At 51.6% G+C, this 19,050-nt stretch overlaps 1 long non-coding RNA gene across 1 annotated transcript; it reads left to right on the top strand.

Annotated features, from left to right (window-relative positions):
• The first annotated feature begins 13,514 nt into the window (after positions 1–13,514).
• On the top strand, positions 13,515–18,340 carry LOC128140139 (uncharacterized). The gene is made up of 2 exons (XR_008234628.1): positions 13,515–16,064; positions 17,103–18,340. It is a non-coding gene; the product is annotated as an uncharacterized LOC128140139 (long non-coding RNA).
• Positions 18,341–19,050: the final 710 nt, after the last annotated feature.

Genomic DNA, 19,050 nt, shown 5'->3' with positions numbered 1-19,050 from the left:
TCACCTCTTCAGTGGGAAACGAGGCATTTGTGCATGCGTATTGTGTGTGTCTACAGGATAAATGAGTCAAATGGTCTCTTGCTAAGAAATTATGCTGTTTTAATCCTGAGCTTTATGCATCACAGTTGTTATTCTGTGAGAGATAAATGGGAACAGCAACAAGCTTGTACTTCTAACGGGGGAGTGAGTGAGTCTTCATCAAGACTTCACTGTGTGATCTGTATTCACAACGGCTTGTCTGGCCTCTCCTCCTTGGGTTTTATGTCTGCTTTTCTGTTTTAATCATTTAATTGTATTGGATTTTCTGGAAGGAGAAAGAGTCTTTTTATATGAACTCCTCTTATACGACTGAAATATGGAGTTTAATTATCTCCCCTTTATTTATTTATTTAAATGCCAAGAGCTTGCAATCCTTAGCAGGTGCTTCTGCAAAGCTGCTCTCCTCGACGGGATGCTAAAATGAGAAGCTTCCAGGGGACATGACTCATTTGCAGTGTGAGTTACTTGTTCTGCTTCGCTGAGAGCGTAAGCAATATCAGAGGAGATGTGATTACTCACGGCTGCTCTTTCAGTCAGTAGCAAGCTTAGAAACTATGCAGGCAGCACAGGCGTGATCTGGAGTATGGCTGCATGGTGAATTATTGATAAGGGAATAATAGCAACTGGAGATAATCCCTCTTGCGGAATATGGGGAGTAAATCTTCTCTGTTGTACAGGGAGTAAGTCTCCTGGTTAGAAGAACACTTCCCAGCCAGGGGAATAATGGCAGCAAGAGGTTTTCCTTGAACGAAGAGCATAGAAAGAGGCCCTGGGAACTACATGCAGCATTGCAGGGAAGGGATTTGGCTGCGAGAGAGACTTTTTTTACTCACAGACCTCACTCTTCGCTTGGGAACTTCAATACACTGAGCCAAGAGCTGCAGGTCTTCCAGGAGAAAGAGGTCATTTAAACTTTGGAAATAAAACAGGCACCCCCTTACCTGTCAGGGCAGGCAGAGAGGAGTGGGTGCCCAAATTAGAAACGGGTAAACAGAGATCCCTGGACTTAACTGTGTCTGAGCCGCTGGATCAGATGGCCCGGGGTTAGCCTGGTGTTGTGATTCCAGGAGCAACCATCAGCCATCCCAGAGATCCGGCTGCGTGGTGCCTTGCATCGAGTGCTCTGCCACAGCAGATGGATGAAGAGCAGCGGGGGTGTTTGGTGGCCCAGGCAGTGTCCCCATGCCCACGTTTTGCCTCCCAGCCCCTCTGCGGGGAGGGGGAGACCGTCCCCTGCCCCGTGCAGCCTCTGACGGCCGGGGATTTGTAACGGGGCATCGCAGCACCCAAGTGCCCTTTTGTCTGCGCTGCTGCTGGGGCTCAATTTGCTGGGGATTTAATGGAAAAGTAAACTCAGCTTTTCCCAGATGGATGGGAGAGGCGTCCAATGGCCCGTTTTAGTGGCCTTTTAAGATACAAGGAATACAGATGTGTGGTGTCTCGGCAGCCGGAGCAGAGCTGCAATGTTGGGGGTACATTGCCAGCTGGCCAGGGAGGCAGGAGGGCTGCAGTGCAAACCTGGCTGGCAGGTAACGTTTTTGCTCCAACTTAAATAATGCAAGCACGTCTGCTGGTTTCAGTAAGTTTTTCTCCCAAAGTGGTTCACTGCACACAACGAGGAGAGGGGAATGTCTCATTACACCCCTTAAAGGATGAGAGAAGTGCCTTGGGGCTCCGTGGCCAGAGCTGCCGTGCTTCAGATACGCTGTGGGCTGGCATGGGGCTCATGGATGCACAGAGCAATCTGTCTGCAGAAAACACACGGGTAGGGCAAGGCTGGGCAAATACTCTTGGTGAAAGGACCATCTGTCAAAAATATGTGGTTTGCAACAACCTGATGGTGTTTGGAAAACCAGCCTAGCTTTACTGGTTAGCCATCTGGTTTTCACAGGCTGAGTTTGCACCAGAGGGGAGGGAAGGACTTTTTTTTTTTCCCTAACCCCGGGGTTATGTTCTTCATGTTCGATATTGGAGAAGAAAACGCAGGCTGTGATTTGAGGAGGGTGCATTCATGTCCCCATCTCCAAACAGACTTCTGGCTCTCCCCATGGCAGAGCACAGCCTGCCTGGTGGGTTTGCTCTGACCTCTAAGGGCAGCTGAGACTCAGCTGGAGGGGACACACAGCTTCTCAGTGTCCCCATCGTTTTAATTTCCTCAGCCCGAGGACAGACAGGGTTATGTTGGCCTCCAGCTCAGCTGCTTTGCTGGGGCGGGGGGGAACCTATTGCAAAAGTGGGGTGAGTTGGTGCCTGGGGAGAACTGAGCAAGCATGAGATGCCTGCCTCACCTTGGGGAAGGGAAGAGGCATCCACTGTTGCGATAGGACAAGGGGTAGTGGTTTTAAACTAAAGGAGAGTGGATTCAGGCTAGATTTAAAGAAGAAATTTTTTATGCTGAGGGTGGTGAAACACTGGCACATGTTGCCCAGAGAGGTGGTAGATGCCCCATCCCTGGAAATGTTCAAGGTCAGGTTGGACGGGGCTCTGAGCAACCTGGTCTGGTTGAAGATGTCCCTGCTCATGGCGGGGGGTTGGACTAGATGACCTTTAAAGGTCCCTTCCAACTAAAACCATTCTGTAATTCTATGAAAATGAAGTGGCATGCCCAAGGTTTTGCAAGGCACCTGTGACAGAGCTGGAAAGAGAACTCGGATCTAACAGGCTTCGTGCTGGGAGTCATGACCAGAATATACTTCTCACTTCTGCAGGCAGTGTTTTCTGCTTGGCTCTTCTCCCAAGGTAATCAAACAGCCCTGTACACTCTTCTGCTTGATGAGCCTTTGCTCTCTGTGTCAGTGTCTGGGCTCTGGAGAGCCGGACTAATTGCTTGCTGCATCTTGCCATTGCACTCAATAGCTGGATTGGAAGATCCAGCCCAACTGAAACTAGTGAAGTGGTTTGGGGATTTTTTTTTTAATTTTTTTTTTTTAAGTCTTAGCCACTCTGCTCCCACGTGGGAGATTGACTGCTTCTGAACTTCTCACTGCTGTCAATGCTGGCTTTGCAGGAGCTGAGGGATCACTGCCGACCCACCGTGCCATTGCAACCATCCTAAAGGGTATCAGGCACTGAGGGGGTGAGTTAGCTGGGCCTCTGTGCCACTGAACACTTCTAACTAGTGTATGCTGAGTATTTGACCATAAATAATACAATGATGTATCAAAGTGTCCCAACTGTGGCCTGTGCACCCCTCGTCATCATTGGTGCTCATTGCCACCTTTGCAAATGTGATGGATGGAGAACAAGGTCTTGTATAAAAGGATAACCAAGAGGTACTGTAAGGGCAAAACCTTCTGGCACGGAAAAGCTGAGGACAGACTCACCGGAGCAGTTATCGACTCTCCCATTGCCTTCAGCTGTGCTGGGATTTCCCCATACACGTGCTGGTGTACCTGCAATCCCACTCCTTCGCTGTGTGCGTGGCTGCTGTCGGTGCGTGCTGCCGTCCTGTCCTGGACTGGTGCAGTGTGCGCGGTGTTGTCCCCTCTTCCCTAGCTCTGTCCTGGCAGATGCTTAGACCCTGACGATGACTGCAGCAGAGGACTGCTGCAAAACCAATGTGTTCCCAGTTTCCCCATGGTTTGCAGGCAGTTGGGATTTAAGTGAGCCATAGAAGGTCATGTTTTCAAGCTTGGGTGTGTGCACAGGTAAGAAATTTGGGCTTTGTGTGGATCAAATTAGTTTGCTTCCAATACCTCTGCTGCAGACCTTCAGTGTTAGGGACTGGTAGGGCCCCTCCAGGCTCTGCTGCCAACCCTGTGTTTTCTCAAGTCTTTGGCCGGGTGTTGTTCAGGGCATTATCTGTTGCTGTGCGTGGCTGGAAGGGGTGCTGGGGAAGTTTCCCAGTCACAGGGATAGTCATTTCGGGGGTTGTGGCTTGGCTGTGCCACCGTGGAGAGCCACATCTGGACTGTATTTCTGGGAATCTATAGAGCTGAGCTGTGTTCTCACTCAATTACAGTAGGACACTTGTCAGCAATTTCTTGTTTTTATTTCCTGCGACTTTCCAAACTTGGTTGCTTTTTTTTTTTCTTAAAAAAAAAAAAAAAAGCAGAGGGGAAAAAAACCCCAACAAAAACTCCAAAGCACATGACATGGGTCTGAAGTGCACCAGAATGGACTTTTTTCTGAGCAGGAAGGACTACACTTCTGCTGTAGTGGTGTGTGTGCAGGGAGAACAGGCTTCCTAGAGAGGTGGTCAATGCCCCAAGCCTGTTAGTGTTTAAGAGGCATTTGGACAATGTTCTCAATAATTTGCTTTAACTTTTGGTCAGCCCTGAAGTGGTCAGGCAGTTGGACTAGATGATTGCTGTGGGTCCCTTCCAACTGAAATTATTCTATTCTATTCTATTCTATTCTATTCTATTCTATTCTATTCTATTCTATTCTATTCTATTCTTCTGCTATAGATAAGAGATGCTCAGTAACCTGTTTGTGGGGCAGAGCCCAGAAGCACCTTCAGACCTTTCAGGGCAGAAGTGGCTAGAGAGTGATGCAGAATTGACCCCACAATAACCTGGTCTCTGTATGTGCTCTGCATCACCCTTCTAATACAGGCACTGGACGTGGGTGGTGAGGGGAGCAGACACCAGGCTTCTTCCCAGCAGTCCTGGCAGTTTAGTGAAATATATAGTGGCCCTCACAATTGTTTAGCCAGACCTGCGCAACACAAAACAAAGGTCCTCTTCTAGTAATCCCTGCATAAAGCACATAACTAACTCTGATGTGTTGAGGTGGGGACTTTAAATTGATTTGATGGCAGGCATAAAAGAATAATACTCATAGGTTTGCCGACATTTGCAGTTTTCACTGCCCTGATACACATAGGAGCTTTTAAATAATTACATTTGTTATTAACACCATCAGCACTAACTCATACATTTAAAACAGACTAGTGCTGACTTGCTTATTTTTATTTATTGAACCAAAGTGATCACACTTGGAGATTTGCTTGTTTTGGAAAGAAACTGTTGAACCAACTGAGCTCGTCATCCTCTGTCTCTTCTCTCATGAGGCTTCGTTTCATCACCTTCTCCAAAAAGAGACCTCCTCGTAGTGTGTAGCATTAACAGACCTCATAAATGTCACAGACAATGATTGTCAGTGTTGGACCTTAATTTCCCCCCAAATTTGACACCTGTTAGTGCACTCTGTTGGAATGAGTGCTGCAGAGTCATTGAATCTGGCTTTTGCCAGCACATTATCTTTGTGCGTGGGCGTTGGATCAAACCCTGTTTATCAATGCAAGATCACCATCGCTTGGCTCCAACAGGGAGAAAATCCCTCCTGGCCTGAAAACCTTGGCAGCAGGTTGGCAGAGCAGGCAGCCAGGCAGCTCTCAGCCCTCCTCCTGTGTCAAGGCTTGGCTCCGCTGCCGTCAGTCCTTCACTGGAAAGCTCTTGCCTGGTTGGTGGTGTCAGCCAAAACATCGATGCGTCGGGATTTCTAGGGCTTTTTCTAAGCATTTGGCACAAACGTGCCTCCTGCTGAAGTCTCTCGGGTATCTGGTTTGTATTTGTACAGGGATGACCATCTTCAGCGCAGACCTGGATCGATGATCCTGTTCCTCAGGAAGACTGGCAGGAGACCAGGCTACTCAAAATGTTTCCCAGCCCCTCTCAGCAGGTACCGGCAGCATTTTCCTCTGCCCGGGAGGACAGCTGAGAGCAGACCTTGGTGGTGAGAAAAGTCTAGTCTGCTGCTGTAACAAGATCGTTTGGGCATTTTCCTTCAGGTGATGCTACTCAAGGCCATCTTAGGCTGGTCAAAGCAAGAGTCTGTGTCCTGCCAGCTGGTGGGAGCTAATGGGCACTGCTTTGCTGCTGGGATGGAGGCAACTGCTGTTCTCCCTTTCTTCTTGGGATAGCTGCAAATCAGCACACCCCAACCTCGTTCCCAAATTTTTGTCTCCCTTGGAGCACCATCACCGACAGAGCTGGCTTTTTATTCAAGGCTAACCGTGTCCTGCATCTGATAAAAAGCCCCTGTAGATGAGCATCTTCTCTCTGGCAATAAGGGATGCAGCAAACAGCTATGAGACCCCCATGTTCACAGCCTGGCCGTTGACAAGGTCAGTGGTATCAGGATCTATTGGGCTGGAGGAGCTGCACCGGGAACCTCACGCTTAAAGGCTACTGGTAGAGCTATCATTTGTGAACCTGTCTTTTCCCTTTTAAATTTATGAATGTTTTTGGTCTCCACAGTATCCTGCCCAGCAAATTCCACCATTTAGTGATGAGTCTGTCCTTCAGTCAGTTTTAAACCAGGTGCCTGATAACTCTTCCAGCTGCCTCTTAGTTCTTGCCTTGTGAGAAATCCCAAATCACCTTCACACCTCTGGTGTCCCCTTGCTGGTCTCTGCCATGTGCTAGTCCTGGTCTTTACAGTGTCTCCTGCCTGCACACCTCTGTGCCTTGGCCATTTCCAAACCACATGTGGACTATTTCACACTGAGCCCTGCTCCCAAGTTGTGGAGAGACATCTGCAAAAGAAAATCAAGGCTCTCCTGCAATATTTATCACACAGGAAGGCTCAGCATCTGTTGCCTCCTCTGAAGCTCCCCAGGACCAGCCTTCAGCTGCTTTTCCAGGTCACCCATGCGACTTCAGAGCTGGTGCTCTGCTGAGCTTCATAGCTGCCCAAATGGAGCGTGACAGCAGCACGTCTGAGAGCTGCTCTGCATCCCGGGACTGTCCCATGGTACAACGTGGTGCCGTAGTAGTGCAAAAAAGTGTTGATGGGCGTAGACTTCTCTACTGTGATATTGGTTTTTTTTTCTTCATCCGCCTTACAAAAATCCCCACCCAAAGCCCTCACAGATTTTGGGTTTTGGTGCCTCCTTTCTTGTCTCTTCTTTCCTGTTTGTGGTTTCTGCACAGGACCAGCTTTTCACTGCTCATACGGCTCTGGGGAGCATAGGCTGTGGCAATCGCTGCCAGCATTTAGATAAAAACCTGCCTCAGATCTCTCACTGCTGGGTCTATTTGTCATTTCCCTCACACTTGCGGTAGTCAATACTTCTAACCTCCTTCTCACCTCATTAGAGCTCACCCCTTGTACTTTATCTCCCAAGTCAATTTGTCTGGTGTCATCTGCTCTCTCCTAGCTCTTGCCACGCAATTAATTTCTTCAAGGCTGAGGAGGAAGCGCCTGACAGGAATCCCTTGCCATGTGGGTACCTGCAGACCTTCATCAGTAAACCCCAAAAAGTGCCGTCAGATGGAGCTTCTGGAGCCTTGTTTTATCAGAAAGGTTTTCTGGCTTGCAAGTGCTGCTGTCTCTCACCCCCCAAATCCACCCAAATGCTTCAGCATCCCATGGGATTGCTCAATGGGGCTGGAGCTTGATCTCGGAGAAGGTCTCCCACCCTCGCGCATCCCACCCAGTTCTGCAGGATCCCGTGGGGCACCCGCATCCACCATGGGGATGAATGGGGTGGGAATGACCAGGGCCCCATGGTTGGCTGGGGCTCTGATGGGGTGCTCATTGCTTTCCATCCAACTGGCTGAGCACCCAAGGGTGTGTTTATTTTTGGGGCTGACTGGCCGCGTCTCAGGTTTTGCCCTTTCCCATTTGCCGGTCTGAGATGTCTCATTCAGTCTTGAGGCTGCTCTGAATTGCAAATCCCCCTCCGAGTCCCTGCTCCTGGCTTGTGCATCACTGTCTAATTCATGGCCCCAGGGACGAGGGGTTCAAATACAGCCCAGGAGGAGGGTCATGGCATGGGGAGAGGAGAGCGGCAAATGTGCCTGGGAACGTAACACCCTGCTTTTAGCTGATAGACCGTGGCCGTGATTTGAGATGTGTGATGCATCACCATCTCCCTCTGAAGCTGGATGTGATTAAGACAGCATTTTGCTTAAAATCACAGTGCCAAGCAGGTGTCTCCGGGGCGGGAGGTATGGTCTGGTGGGACAATGTACAATCTGCTGCAGCCAGGCCAGCCGCTGCAGGCTCCTCACCCACAAGTGTGGCATTGTCAGGCTTTTTGGGCAATTTTCAAAGTCTGAGGATAATTAGCTAGAAGGGACTGCTACCAGCCCCGGAGAAATTGTCTTGGAAATGATGGATAAATGGGGAGGAAGAGGAGGAGGGGCTGCCCTTCCCACGCAGCCCAAGACACAGTACCCCTCTATTCCCAGTTTGAGAGTGATGTGTACTGTGCACGGGGGATGCTTTTTCAGGATGCCCTCCAGCTCGCTGGCCGGCCAGGGGCCGGCCACCGTGTGAACACAGCTCAGTGTCACCCCCAGGAGAGCGGAGGTGTGGGAGGAAAAAGCTTTGGCCCTACAAATTTTCTTCCTCCGTAGGCAGTGTCACCTTGGGGCTGGCGGGTAGCAGCAGTCGGAAAGCCAGGCTGTAAATCACTGCTGCTCCGTGTTTTTAGGCTGTCCCCCCTGTTTCGGGTCCGTCCCAGATGACAGCGCTCTGGTTGCTCACCATGGGCATTTGCGGGATTTACAAGTGCTTGGGTCAGAGGTTGAGTAAAGAGCTGAAGGGAGACCAACCGCTCTGCTAACTGGGGAGGCTGCGGCTCTGGGAGGAGCTGGGGGAGGACATGGTGTGCCCTACGGTGGAGGTGCAGGTGCCTCTGCACGGGGACCCGGCACGGCTTTGCTGTGACGGAGCTTTGCTCCAAAGGAACCAAGCGAGATGGAGACGTGCCTTTGAAAAAAAGAGGGGGAGGAAAGGACAATGCAGTCTTTGAAGTGATCCTGAAAATAACTGATATTTTTTTCTTTCCTCCTGTTCTCTTTGTCTCCTTGTACTCCCAGATGTGTGGGATGGGGAGGTCCCAAGGACCTGGGCAGTCTTTGCTTTGAGAAAGAGGAGTTGATGGTGAAGGCAGGAGCGCGGGGAGGGGAGATCGCACTGCAGACTCCCGGGGGATTCATTCAGCCGTTCTCTCTCTGCCCGTAAAACAGGCATAACAGGATGGTTTGGGCTTCCTGGTGTTTTGCGAGGATAAATTCTTTACAGACAATGAAGTTTTCACTGACTTCAGTAATATTTGTCGGTGCAGAGAGCTGGCACTTGCTGCAGTCAATAGGGTGAGGAGCGTCTCTGCTGGTGCTGGATCACGTCCTGCATGTGGTCTTGGGGGGTGGCTGGTGTCCTGAGCCCACACACCTTGCCTGGGGACCCACAGCTCTTCTGACACGCCACATCTCCTCTCCAAGGCTGGAGCTATTTAGCAGATAAGTCAGGCAGGAATGCAAACGGGATTGGGAAAGCGGCTTCCCGGCAGGACAGAGGGGTTTTGGCGTGGATCGGCAGTCAGGCAGGCTGTGCAGACCTGGGGGTGAGGAGGAGGCAGGCGAAAGCAGACCCCGCATCCAGCCCATGCCTTCTCCAGAAGACATTCAGATGTTTCAGGCTCCTGCCCGGGAGGTGCGGGGCTGGGCGCTGCTCACCCCGCCAGACTCTGGCTTATCTGCAGGAAGGACTGGGGGTCATTTTAAGCCCTTGTTGATAGCCATCTGATTTACCTGTAAAGCCCAGGGAGGAAAGCAGAGCCAAGCCAGTCTGGAAGCAAGATGCAGCAAGTCTCACAGCAGTCCTGAAAATCCTCCGATCCATATCAGGGTGAGAATCGCGGAGGACAGCAGAGCAGAGCAGAGTTGTGGGTGCTGAGATGCTCTGCAGGAGCAAAGGTTGACCTGGGCTGGGAGGAGAGGAGACGTAAAGATGGGGATGTGGGGGATTCCCATGCTGTTGCTTGAAAAAGCCCAGAGGAGGCAGAGCTGAAATTTGGTTTGAGGCTCTGCTTCATGCCCCCTTCTTTCTTCCCAATTTTAATCGGTATTTATCTGCAGCATCAAATTCTGCCCTTGTTTCTTGTTTGTGCCTCTGTTTGCAAGGCCCTAAGAGTGCAAGACAAGTCTCTGGGTCTTAGAGAGGTAGAACCAGACTGGTGGGGCAAGAGATGTACCAGCCTGGGGTCAGATGAGGGGAACTCTGGCTCATCCTCGGATGGGGAGATCTCACAGCCCGGTGTGGGGCAGCGGCGAGTGGGACGTGTTTGTGTGCAGTGGTGCTGTGTGTCCTCTCTAAAGTTATTAATAAAACTCACAAATGCATCAAGATCAATCCCTGTGCCAGCTTGGCTCATCAATACTTCAGTGCTCTCTCTTCACCAGTCTCTTTGAAGGGATTATTTTAATATGCACATCACTCCTCAGACGTGTGTAATGAGGGGTCAGGCCGGATCCTGCATGCCTTTTGTCTGCAAATAATGTGTCTGCAGCCGTGCTTCTCCCTCGCTCCCTCCTCATGGGTCTGGCAGAAGATTTCTCTGTAGCTTCCCAGCTCCCGGACACCCGTGGTGCATCCCGACCTCACGCTGCGTCAGCTGCTGTGACCGGAGAAAAGCCGTGCACTGAGGGCAGCAACTCTGTCGTGGGGCCAGCGAAGAACCCAGGCCATCTCCCCCCATAAGCAAATGCCCGTTTCCTAATGGAATGGAATTCCTAATGGGTGGAATGCTCTTGGGGAGGGTGAGGATGAACCTTTACGTTTTAGCCCAAGCCAGCTGTTAGATTTGGCTCAGATTGGGATAACGGTGGACATTTGATTGGGTTGATCTCTTTGGAAACCTTCTCTGCTGAGAAGCTCCCATGGGTGATGTACCAATCCCACTGCCAAACCGGAGCTTGCCTCGAGCGACCTACTCACCCCGTGCCAGCCCTGCAGGACACCAGGCATGGGGCAAGCAGAGCCCTGCTACCGGCGCTGGTGGATTTTGGGGTGGGGACCCATGACAGCAAGGTTTCTGAGAGAGCTGGAGTTACTGGTGGCATGCTGCATCCCACCAGAGCTGGGTGTGGGCTCGAGGGGGGTCTGGGATGGTGGCCACGGGCCACGGCAAGTGGCTGTTTTCCTGCTTTCCATTACAAGCTGGAGGGCTGGGTCTTGGTTTTGTTTGTTTTTCTCATCCTTGTTTAAAAACTCATTTACTGTAATAACAGCTCTGCTGACGTTTGAGAGACAGGTTTCCACTTTCCGAGCAACTGCTCATCTCAAGAAGCAGACTCAATGGTTCCGGAGGAGACAACCCTGCGTGATTTATTTTTTATTTTTTCCCCTTGTAGACATCCTCTTCAGCCATACCCGCTCATTGTGGAGGGGCTAGAGCAGCCCAGCTGCAGGAAATCACCACAGCACCATCAATTTGTGGAAATGGTGACGTCGCTCCTGTGCAATGATTTGGGAAAAGAGGGTAGCTAACTGGGAGCTGATCACAGGTACTCCATGGCACGATGGGGAAGCGTGACCCAGCCTCAGCGCATGCGATGCAGCGAACGTTGGTGTGCAGGAGTTTTGGGGAGCTGAGATCAAAGCTGCGTCCGAGCCATGCTTTCCCAGCCAGATGTGGTTTTCGATAAGGGAACTGGGCAATTATTGCTCCACGGAGTGTATGTGAATCATTATTAAATGATTATTAAGTCATTATTAAATGTGAAGGCTGAGAAATTGTGAGGAAGAATTCACTCCAAGCGGCTCAGCCCCAGCACCAAGGACGTTACACCTTGATGTGCAAGAGAGTTTGGATGGTTCAGCCCACCTGAAGAGGGGCATCACAAACAGAAGGACTGTTTCTGCTCCGGGGCATCCATCGCTTTTGGGTAAGAAAGACCATCGTTGAGGAGATGCTTGCCCTCCCAGTGTGCAAAATAGGACGTGATGAATCGCAGAAGACCATCCCCATGTCCTCGACTGCCATCCCGTTATTTCCAGCTCACTGGGGAGGCGGTGACAGCCCTCCGCAGTGGTGGCAGCTGTAGGGTGACAGCAAACCATGGCGACCACAGCCCCAGCCCTTAGCTGGGTTCTGCACCGATGCAATGCACAAACCTCATAGCGAAGGTGTCAGTGGCAACCCCGTTCTGCTTTTTGTTTTTTCTCCAAAAAGAACTGCAATAGTAAAGTCAATAAATAAGCCAAAATATCCTCGAGGAACTGTTGTACAGGCTGGAGTGGGGCACGTGCTCCAGCTTTCCCTCCCGGCTGCAGCCTTCACTTTGACCAGACTTTCTAAGGGTGCATGAGCCACCAGCAGAGAATTAATTGGGCAAATTATGAAGCATTTTGGTTGCTCTGAGCAAATTATGGTTCATCAAGGAAAACTTCCCAGAAACTCCTTTCCCACAGCACTTCTGCAGGGCTGCTCAGCGTGTAGCTGGGCTGTGAGCCGAGAGCTGGGGAATATCTAAAGCATGTTTTGGGGGACCCTCTCGTTAAGGATGGTTTTGAGGTCAGCCTTCCTGGTGGGCTTATTCAAGCACGGACCAGGGGCTCTTGTGGCCCCTTGGGACGAGTCCCTGCGGAGAAGATGTCCTCCACGGAGGTGACCACGGAGTGGGTCTGCAGACGTATGCGAGCCAGAGAACTGAACCCTCTCCAGCGCCGTGGGGCTGGGGAATGTTGGCTCTGGGGTGGAGCGGCTGCCGGGAGAGGTGAGGTGCAGCCGGCAGGAGGGCAGGGACAGGCAGAGCCGGCTGAGCCGCTTCCCACGCGGAGACGCCTTCCGTGGCGGCCGCAGGCTGGAGGCAGCGGTGAGGGGCCACAGGGGTTTTTCTCTGCCTCCTTCCTCTGTGTTCACCCTACACTGGTGAGAGCTGGGTATGGTGGTGGGGAGGGGGGGGGTCTGGCTGCTGAACCCCCCCTCGGTTGGAATTTAGCTGGAGATTAGCGGGATGTGTCTGGGGTGCGCGATGCCTTGTTTGCACGGGTGGACCCCCCCCTCCCCAGCCCACCCACACCGTGGTGGTCTCCTGGAGCCCAGGCATGCCGCCTGCCCAGGCAAACCGCCTCTGCCCCACCATGACACCCCCAGACTTGGGCGGTGCTGGGGCTGCTGGGGGCATTTCCCTCCTTGTGTGTTTGGGTTTTGCAAGCCATGGCTGGGTAGGGGGGGCTCAGAGACACACTCCCCCCCGGCTAGCAGAGGATGCTGGTGCTCGGTGGGTGTTTGCAACTCCCTTCCAGTTCTTCTGCCACCACCTTCTGCTCCTTTCTCCCTCTTCCTTCCTCCTCACTCTCCTGCCCAATTTTAAGGACAAAAGAACACCCACAGGCAGCCCTGTGCCCTGCTACCCACCCTCCCAAAGACTTGGAGTTCTCCATCCCTCTATCTTTGTGCAGCGCCTGGCGCGTGGTCCCTGCTCCGAAGGAGGCGAGGGAGTCCCAGGGCAAAGGGAGGTGGCACTGTCACATCAGATGACATCTGTCCGGAGGATGCTGGAGGCAGTAGCATCGTTGCCCTCGGGGCTGATCCAGACATGATGGCATGGTGTGCTCTGCTCCGGCTCTGCTTGCCTTCGGTCCCTGGCGTGGAGCTGCAGGGAAGGTGGCTGATGTCAGGGAAATCATGGCTAACTGTTCTCCCCAGCGCTCTGGCCTCTCTTCCTCCACATGGACAATATTAGCTCATTTTCTTCCAGAAGACAAAAAAAAAAAAAAAAAAGGCAAAGCAAACACCTCAGCCTTTGTTCAGGGAGACAAGGGCTGCAGCCCACTCAGATGGAATTTATTTTGTGCTCAGTAATTCAATCCATTTGGGCTCAGGATGTGGCCAGGAGAGTTGAGCCAAAAAATGCAAGTTTAAAGCAACTAAATTTTATGCTGTGTATACAGTTAAGTTTGGGTTTGGCTGAGACAAGCAGTTTCCATGGTTTTTGCAATTTCTGTTGTAGCAACGAGCTCCTTATGCAATGGAAGGGCTGGGAAGCCTGTGGTCCTCCGGCAAGCCGTGGCCGGAGAGGGGCACGGGGGGAGCCAGGGCAGCTCAGACAGGGGACAGGGCTCATCACAAGGTGATTAGTATTGGCCCGACTGTGTGACCCTCCGTGGGGACAGCATGCTTGGCATGGGTGAGTGCATCCCTGTGGTCTGGCCTGGAAAGGGTTGGATGGTTTCCTCTAAGTCCATTCCCCCAGCCTCCGAACGCCTCCAGTGCCATGCGGAGCTGCTCCCAGTGCAGGGATGCGGCTGCTGAGCCGCACTTTTCCTCGCCAAGGTGCCCCTCTCCCTGCCGTTAACATTTTTGAATGTCACTTTAAAGCGAGGGCTGGAAAAGCTCAGCAATGCCAAGCCATAACCCAACAGCTGGGCTGCAGATGTGCAGAGAAGCCCACACCAGCCTGCAGCATCAATGCGCATCCCCGTCCCCTCCGGCCTCGTCTGCCTTCTGTGCATGGAGGCCACATGTTTGAACAAGGCTCATCCTTAATTTTGCACAGCACCTTGCACCTCTGCATCCCTCCGTGAGGTTGCAGAGCCTCTTTGCAGTCCTGTCCGTGGTAAAAAGCATGAGATCAAAACCAGACAAAACCCCAGTGCTCTCAGAAATAACATACATTGTTTTTCCCCTTGACCGGGGATTTATTATTTCAGCTTGCCAGCTTACTCGGACCAGCCGTGCTCATCCTCCAGCTGTGCATTTGGCAGCAAGAGCTTTGTGTGCTGCCTGGTGGGTGAGAGATGGCCCCTTCCCCACAGCAGGGAGGGTGGCTCAGCACCCCACCGCCTGGAAGAGCATCAGGGCTTGGGCAAAGGAGACCTCCGTAGGGATGTTTTCTTGTTAAATGGCATCAAGGGGCCCTTTTTGTTTGGGGATCATTCCCCTGAAACCGCTGTTCTTTCAAGAAGCTAATCGAAGTGGCCCAACTGAGTCCAAGGCACAGCCAGTGCCTCAGCCATGATTTATCCCCAATCCAATAGTGGGCTGGATGGGATTCCCTTCCAGTTATGCCCCATGCCTTGTTTGTTACCATAACCAGGGCCAGTTTACAAAAAAAATTATCAGTTCATCAGGCTAGCCACTTCTGTAACATGCCTGCCAGCAACCCACAGGCTTGGAAGCAGCTCTCCAAATGCTCATTCTTCTTAGGCTTTGCGCTTTTGCCTGCAGAAACGGTGCATTGCCCTCCTGAAGTTAATCCTCCCAGCCCATCCTGTCCCACTGCCAAAGGCTCGTGAGAGCCGTTCGGCAATGGATACTTCATCTTACATGGCCAGCTCAAGGGCTTCCTGATGGGGCTTCTGTGAATTTAGCAACCCAGTGGATTTCGATCCCATGAATTTCTCCAGTATCCTCTTGAACCCACGTAACCATTGACATCCTCAGCGTCCTGTGGTGGGGAGCTCAGCAAGTTAAATACGTGCTGTTTGGGGACCCACCTTCTTTTGGGTGCTGTGAACAGCGTTCCCGCTGGCATCATTTGATGCCTGCCTGATCCTGCATCGGCAGAGACCTGGCACAGCCCCTCCTTCCCAAAGCCACTGAGATGTCACAGCTTGCTGTTGCCTCATCTTGCAGTCTCAAGGCACCTTGGGCAAATAGAGGGCTCCTTTGGAAATGTCCATCCTTGCCCTGCTCTCCTCACCTTCCCCACACTGTGCAGCCTGCCCTCCCTGTCCCTGAGCTTCTCTTCCCAGTATAACCCCAGCTTCGGGGTCCCATCTGCTCCCACCCTGCTCCATGTCCATCCCGACACCTGGCACTTGCTGGTGGGGTAGCTCCTCCGGGAAACATAAGATCTGCAGCTTTGCTTGGCCTCAGAAGACTCGCACTGTGTGTCGAAAGCGCCTGGCATCACTTTGGAGGCTGCTGTCGGCCACATGTCATGAAACGACATTAGGATGCTGGTGCGTTGTTTCAGCCTCTGGCAAAACCTATCCTGCCTCATCCCCTCCCTGCTTTTCCACCTTGGAGGGCTGCACCTCGTTACCGGCTCGCCGAGCCCCTTTGTTGCTCCCTGACCACTGCTGGTCCCCACACTTTGACCCCAAGAGCGTTTTGCATCCCCCTTTCTGCCCGCACATTGGAGGTGGAGGGGATTGTGCCCTGGGACTCATCTGTGTGCCTCCTCCTCTTCCTCCCCCATTGCTTCCAGCAGAGGTTTGAGATGACCGTCATCTTCAGAGATGTTTGGCTGTCCTGGTCCTGCAAGAAGTCGGTGTGTGCCTGGAAGACCTGCATCCTTCCAGCATCGCCTCGAGGGTGCTTGCGTCTTACCAGTGAGGTACACGCCGCCGCGGAGGTGACACGAGGCGTGCGGAGACCTCCTCGAGACCACTGTCATGTTCAGGACAGCATCTCCATGCATGTGTATCTCTGCGTGTGGCAGGGCTGTATACACGAAGAGGGCTTGTAGACCTACAGAGCTGCTGAATAACAGATTTCCACAGGCTGGCCCATAAACTGTTAACACATTAATTAAAAGAAGAAAAAGGAGTTGGTCCCATTAAGCTCACCATCTGTTTTAATTACCCACTAAAGCTCACAGAAAGCTTTGTACACACTATAACTGCATAATTAAAACGAACTGTTGGGAGATAGATGGCACAGAGATGACTGGGGAGAAAAAAGCAGTCTTTGCTCCTCCTCTGCTGTCACTCAGGAGCATCGTAATTAAGAGGCAGCAGCAAAGCAACTCCTTTTTGGGCTAAGCTTAGCATTGCACAGCCCCTGTTAACTTCTGGTAGCTTTCTGAGGCTGTTTGTGTAGTCTGCAGCCTGAGCAGAAGCAACAGCATCTTTAAACCCCACTTTGCTGGTAGCTGGGATGAAAGCCCCACGTGCTGGTCTGAGACAGGCGATCGTTTCTGTGCATTGTGAGCAAACTCTGCAAATCCTGACTTTCCAGCCCAAATCACCGCCTGGATGCATCTCACTCTGTTGCAGATACAACCCACTGTGTTGCCAACTCTCTCCTGCCTTGTGCCTGTGGGTGGGGGGAGCCCAGCGGAGCCAAGGGAGTTTGTTTGGCAGCTCCCAAAACCCAGTCGCCGGTTCATTCAAAGGGAGCACGTCCAAAGCCTGGCTGGTTGCTCTTGGGCATGGAGTAGGCTGACTAGTTCTCGAGGCAGAGGTTTTAAAATCAAGATATTAGTCTTCAAAAGAGAAAAAAAAAAAAGAAAAAAGCATAACAAACTTCCTGTGAATAGCAGTGGGAATTCTTCACATTTTCTGGAGGTTTTTTTGTTTGTGAGTTAGGGTTTTTTTATGCTTGTGGTGTTGAACTGATGTTCTCATGTCTTTTTATACCTTGTTTTTTGCAGATCACTGCTTTTTTGCATTCCCTGCAAACCTAATCTCTGGATTAATACTTTTTTGCCATTAAACTTCTGATCTGCACTGAGAAAACGCGATGAAGTCATTGCAACTCCTAAAAACTGGAAAAAGTCCCTCTTGTTCAAAGCCCTCCTGGGGTAAGTCTCCGACAAGGAGGAGGTCCAAAACACGAGTGTTTGCGGACAAAATATGACTCTTGCAATCTGCCCACACCGGATCAGGCTATTAACAAGTTCATGACAAGCAACGCGCTGGAACGTAATTAGAGAAGAACTCCGTAGCCAGCCAGAACCTCCCAACATTTTAAATGTCAGCTCAGAAACACATGAATTGCTTGGAAGGGTCTTCTGGAGCCAAGGTAAACTTTGGGGAATTGGGGTAATCTGCCAACACGCCTTCGGAGCAGCGAGGTCCTGGTACCGGACGGTCGGCTCGCTGCAGTTTCATCAAGACCGAGGTGTTTTGCAGGAACATGGCTGACCCTCCTGCAAAGATATGTTTTGACTTTTCCTTTAGAGACAAACTTTCCTCTCCATGACAAGATGAGTTATCTTTTTTAATCAGAGCTGGAATAAAAGATCCAGATCCATCCCAATGTCCAGTTCCTCCTTGGAAATTTGTTTCCTGGGAAATTTCAAAATGTTTTTGAAACAAGTTTGCAAACATGGAGCACACTCCTAGTAATCCTGGCAGGCAGCAGCTCCGAACGCCCTACAGCAGATCATCCAAGGGATGGAGAAAACCCCTCCACGTGCAACGGTTCATCCATGCAAATGAAGCTGAATTAAACAGGCTTCTACTAGAGGCCGACCCAAGCAAACGCTCTCTTGCAAGTAATGCTTTTCCCTGTGTCTTTTCCTCTCCCAGAGTTTTCTTCCAGACAAGAAGCTGGTGCTGGTTCCTCAGCTCTGCAAATAACCCTGGGGAAGGGAAGGGTTGGGAAGCCCTTGGTTGTTTGGGGTCCTGACCCTGGATTTTGGTGGGGCAGGTGGCTGAAGGAGCTGGGTGGATGTGGGTGACCGAAGTGCAGATTCGAAGACCCTGCCGGGATTTACACAAGCACACGGTCGAGCCGATGCTTCGAGAGCCAGCCCCAAAGCTGCTGCCTGCAGACGCCCATTTCTGTTCTTGCTTTCCCAGCCTGGGATGGGAGTCTGGGATTTAGTGCCTGGAGTCAGAAATAAAGTCCAAGCAAGTGCCATTTCCAGCTGGCATGACTGATCCAGCCCGGCTGTGCTTCCTGAAAGGAGGAGCATCCTTTAATGTCCCCACCGGGGAACACATGGGAGAACCAAAGATGGCAGCTTGCAACCCCGATCATGCCAAAGGAAGTATTTTTGCACTCACCGTACCATTGGGCTGTGCAACTCATGGCCATGGGATGTTGCTGGGACCAAGAAAAGAGCCAGGCTCAGAAAGCGCCTGGATGCTACGCTTGTGTACGCCCGTCACCCCACTCCCAGCCCTGGGAGGCTGAAGTGGCTTGGGGCAGCCCAAGGAGCTTCATCTCCTCCCTCTTGCATCACATTAGGTCTGGCTGCCTCTCGGCATTTTATGAAAATGAAGCATTTTGCTCGTGGATTATGGCTGAGCAACACATCCGGCATTTTACCATTTGGCTCTGAGACCATAACGAGATCATATCTTGCTGAAGTGACACGCTGGTTCATCGGTGCCAAACAGCACCCAAACCTGCCGAGGCTTTCCTTTATTTCTTGCCATTAAAGAGCTTTAGAGAGCTCTACAGGCATTTTTAACTCCTTCAAGTAATAGCATCGATACCCAGTGGGGGAAGCAGTGATTTATACCTTCACAGGGTCAAGTAAAGCATCACAAATTAAAGTAATGAAGTGCAGTCTTAACAGAGCATGGTGGCAGCCAGGGAAAATCAGAGATGCCCAGTCCTGGGCACGACACCACACACTTCAGGCTGGG

The sequence above is a fragment of the Harpia harpyja genome, chromosome 3 (assembly GCF_026419915.1).
Source record: "Harpia harpyja isolate bHarHar1 chromosome 3, bHarHar1 primary haplotype, whole genome shotgun sequence".
Lineage (NCBI taxonomy): Eukaryota > Metazoa > Chordata > Aves > Accipitriformes > Accipitridae > Harpia > Harpia harpyja.
The sequence above is the reverse complement of the archived record's forward strand: the minus strand, read 5'-3'. Positions and strand labels throughout refer to the sequence as shown.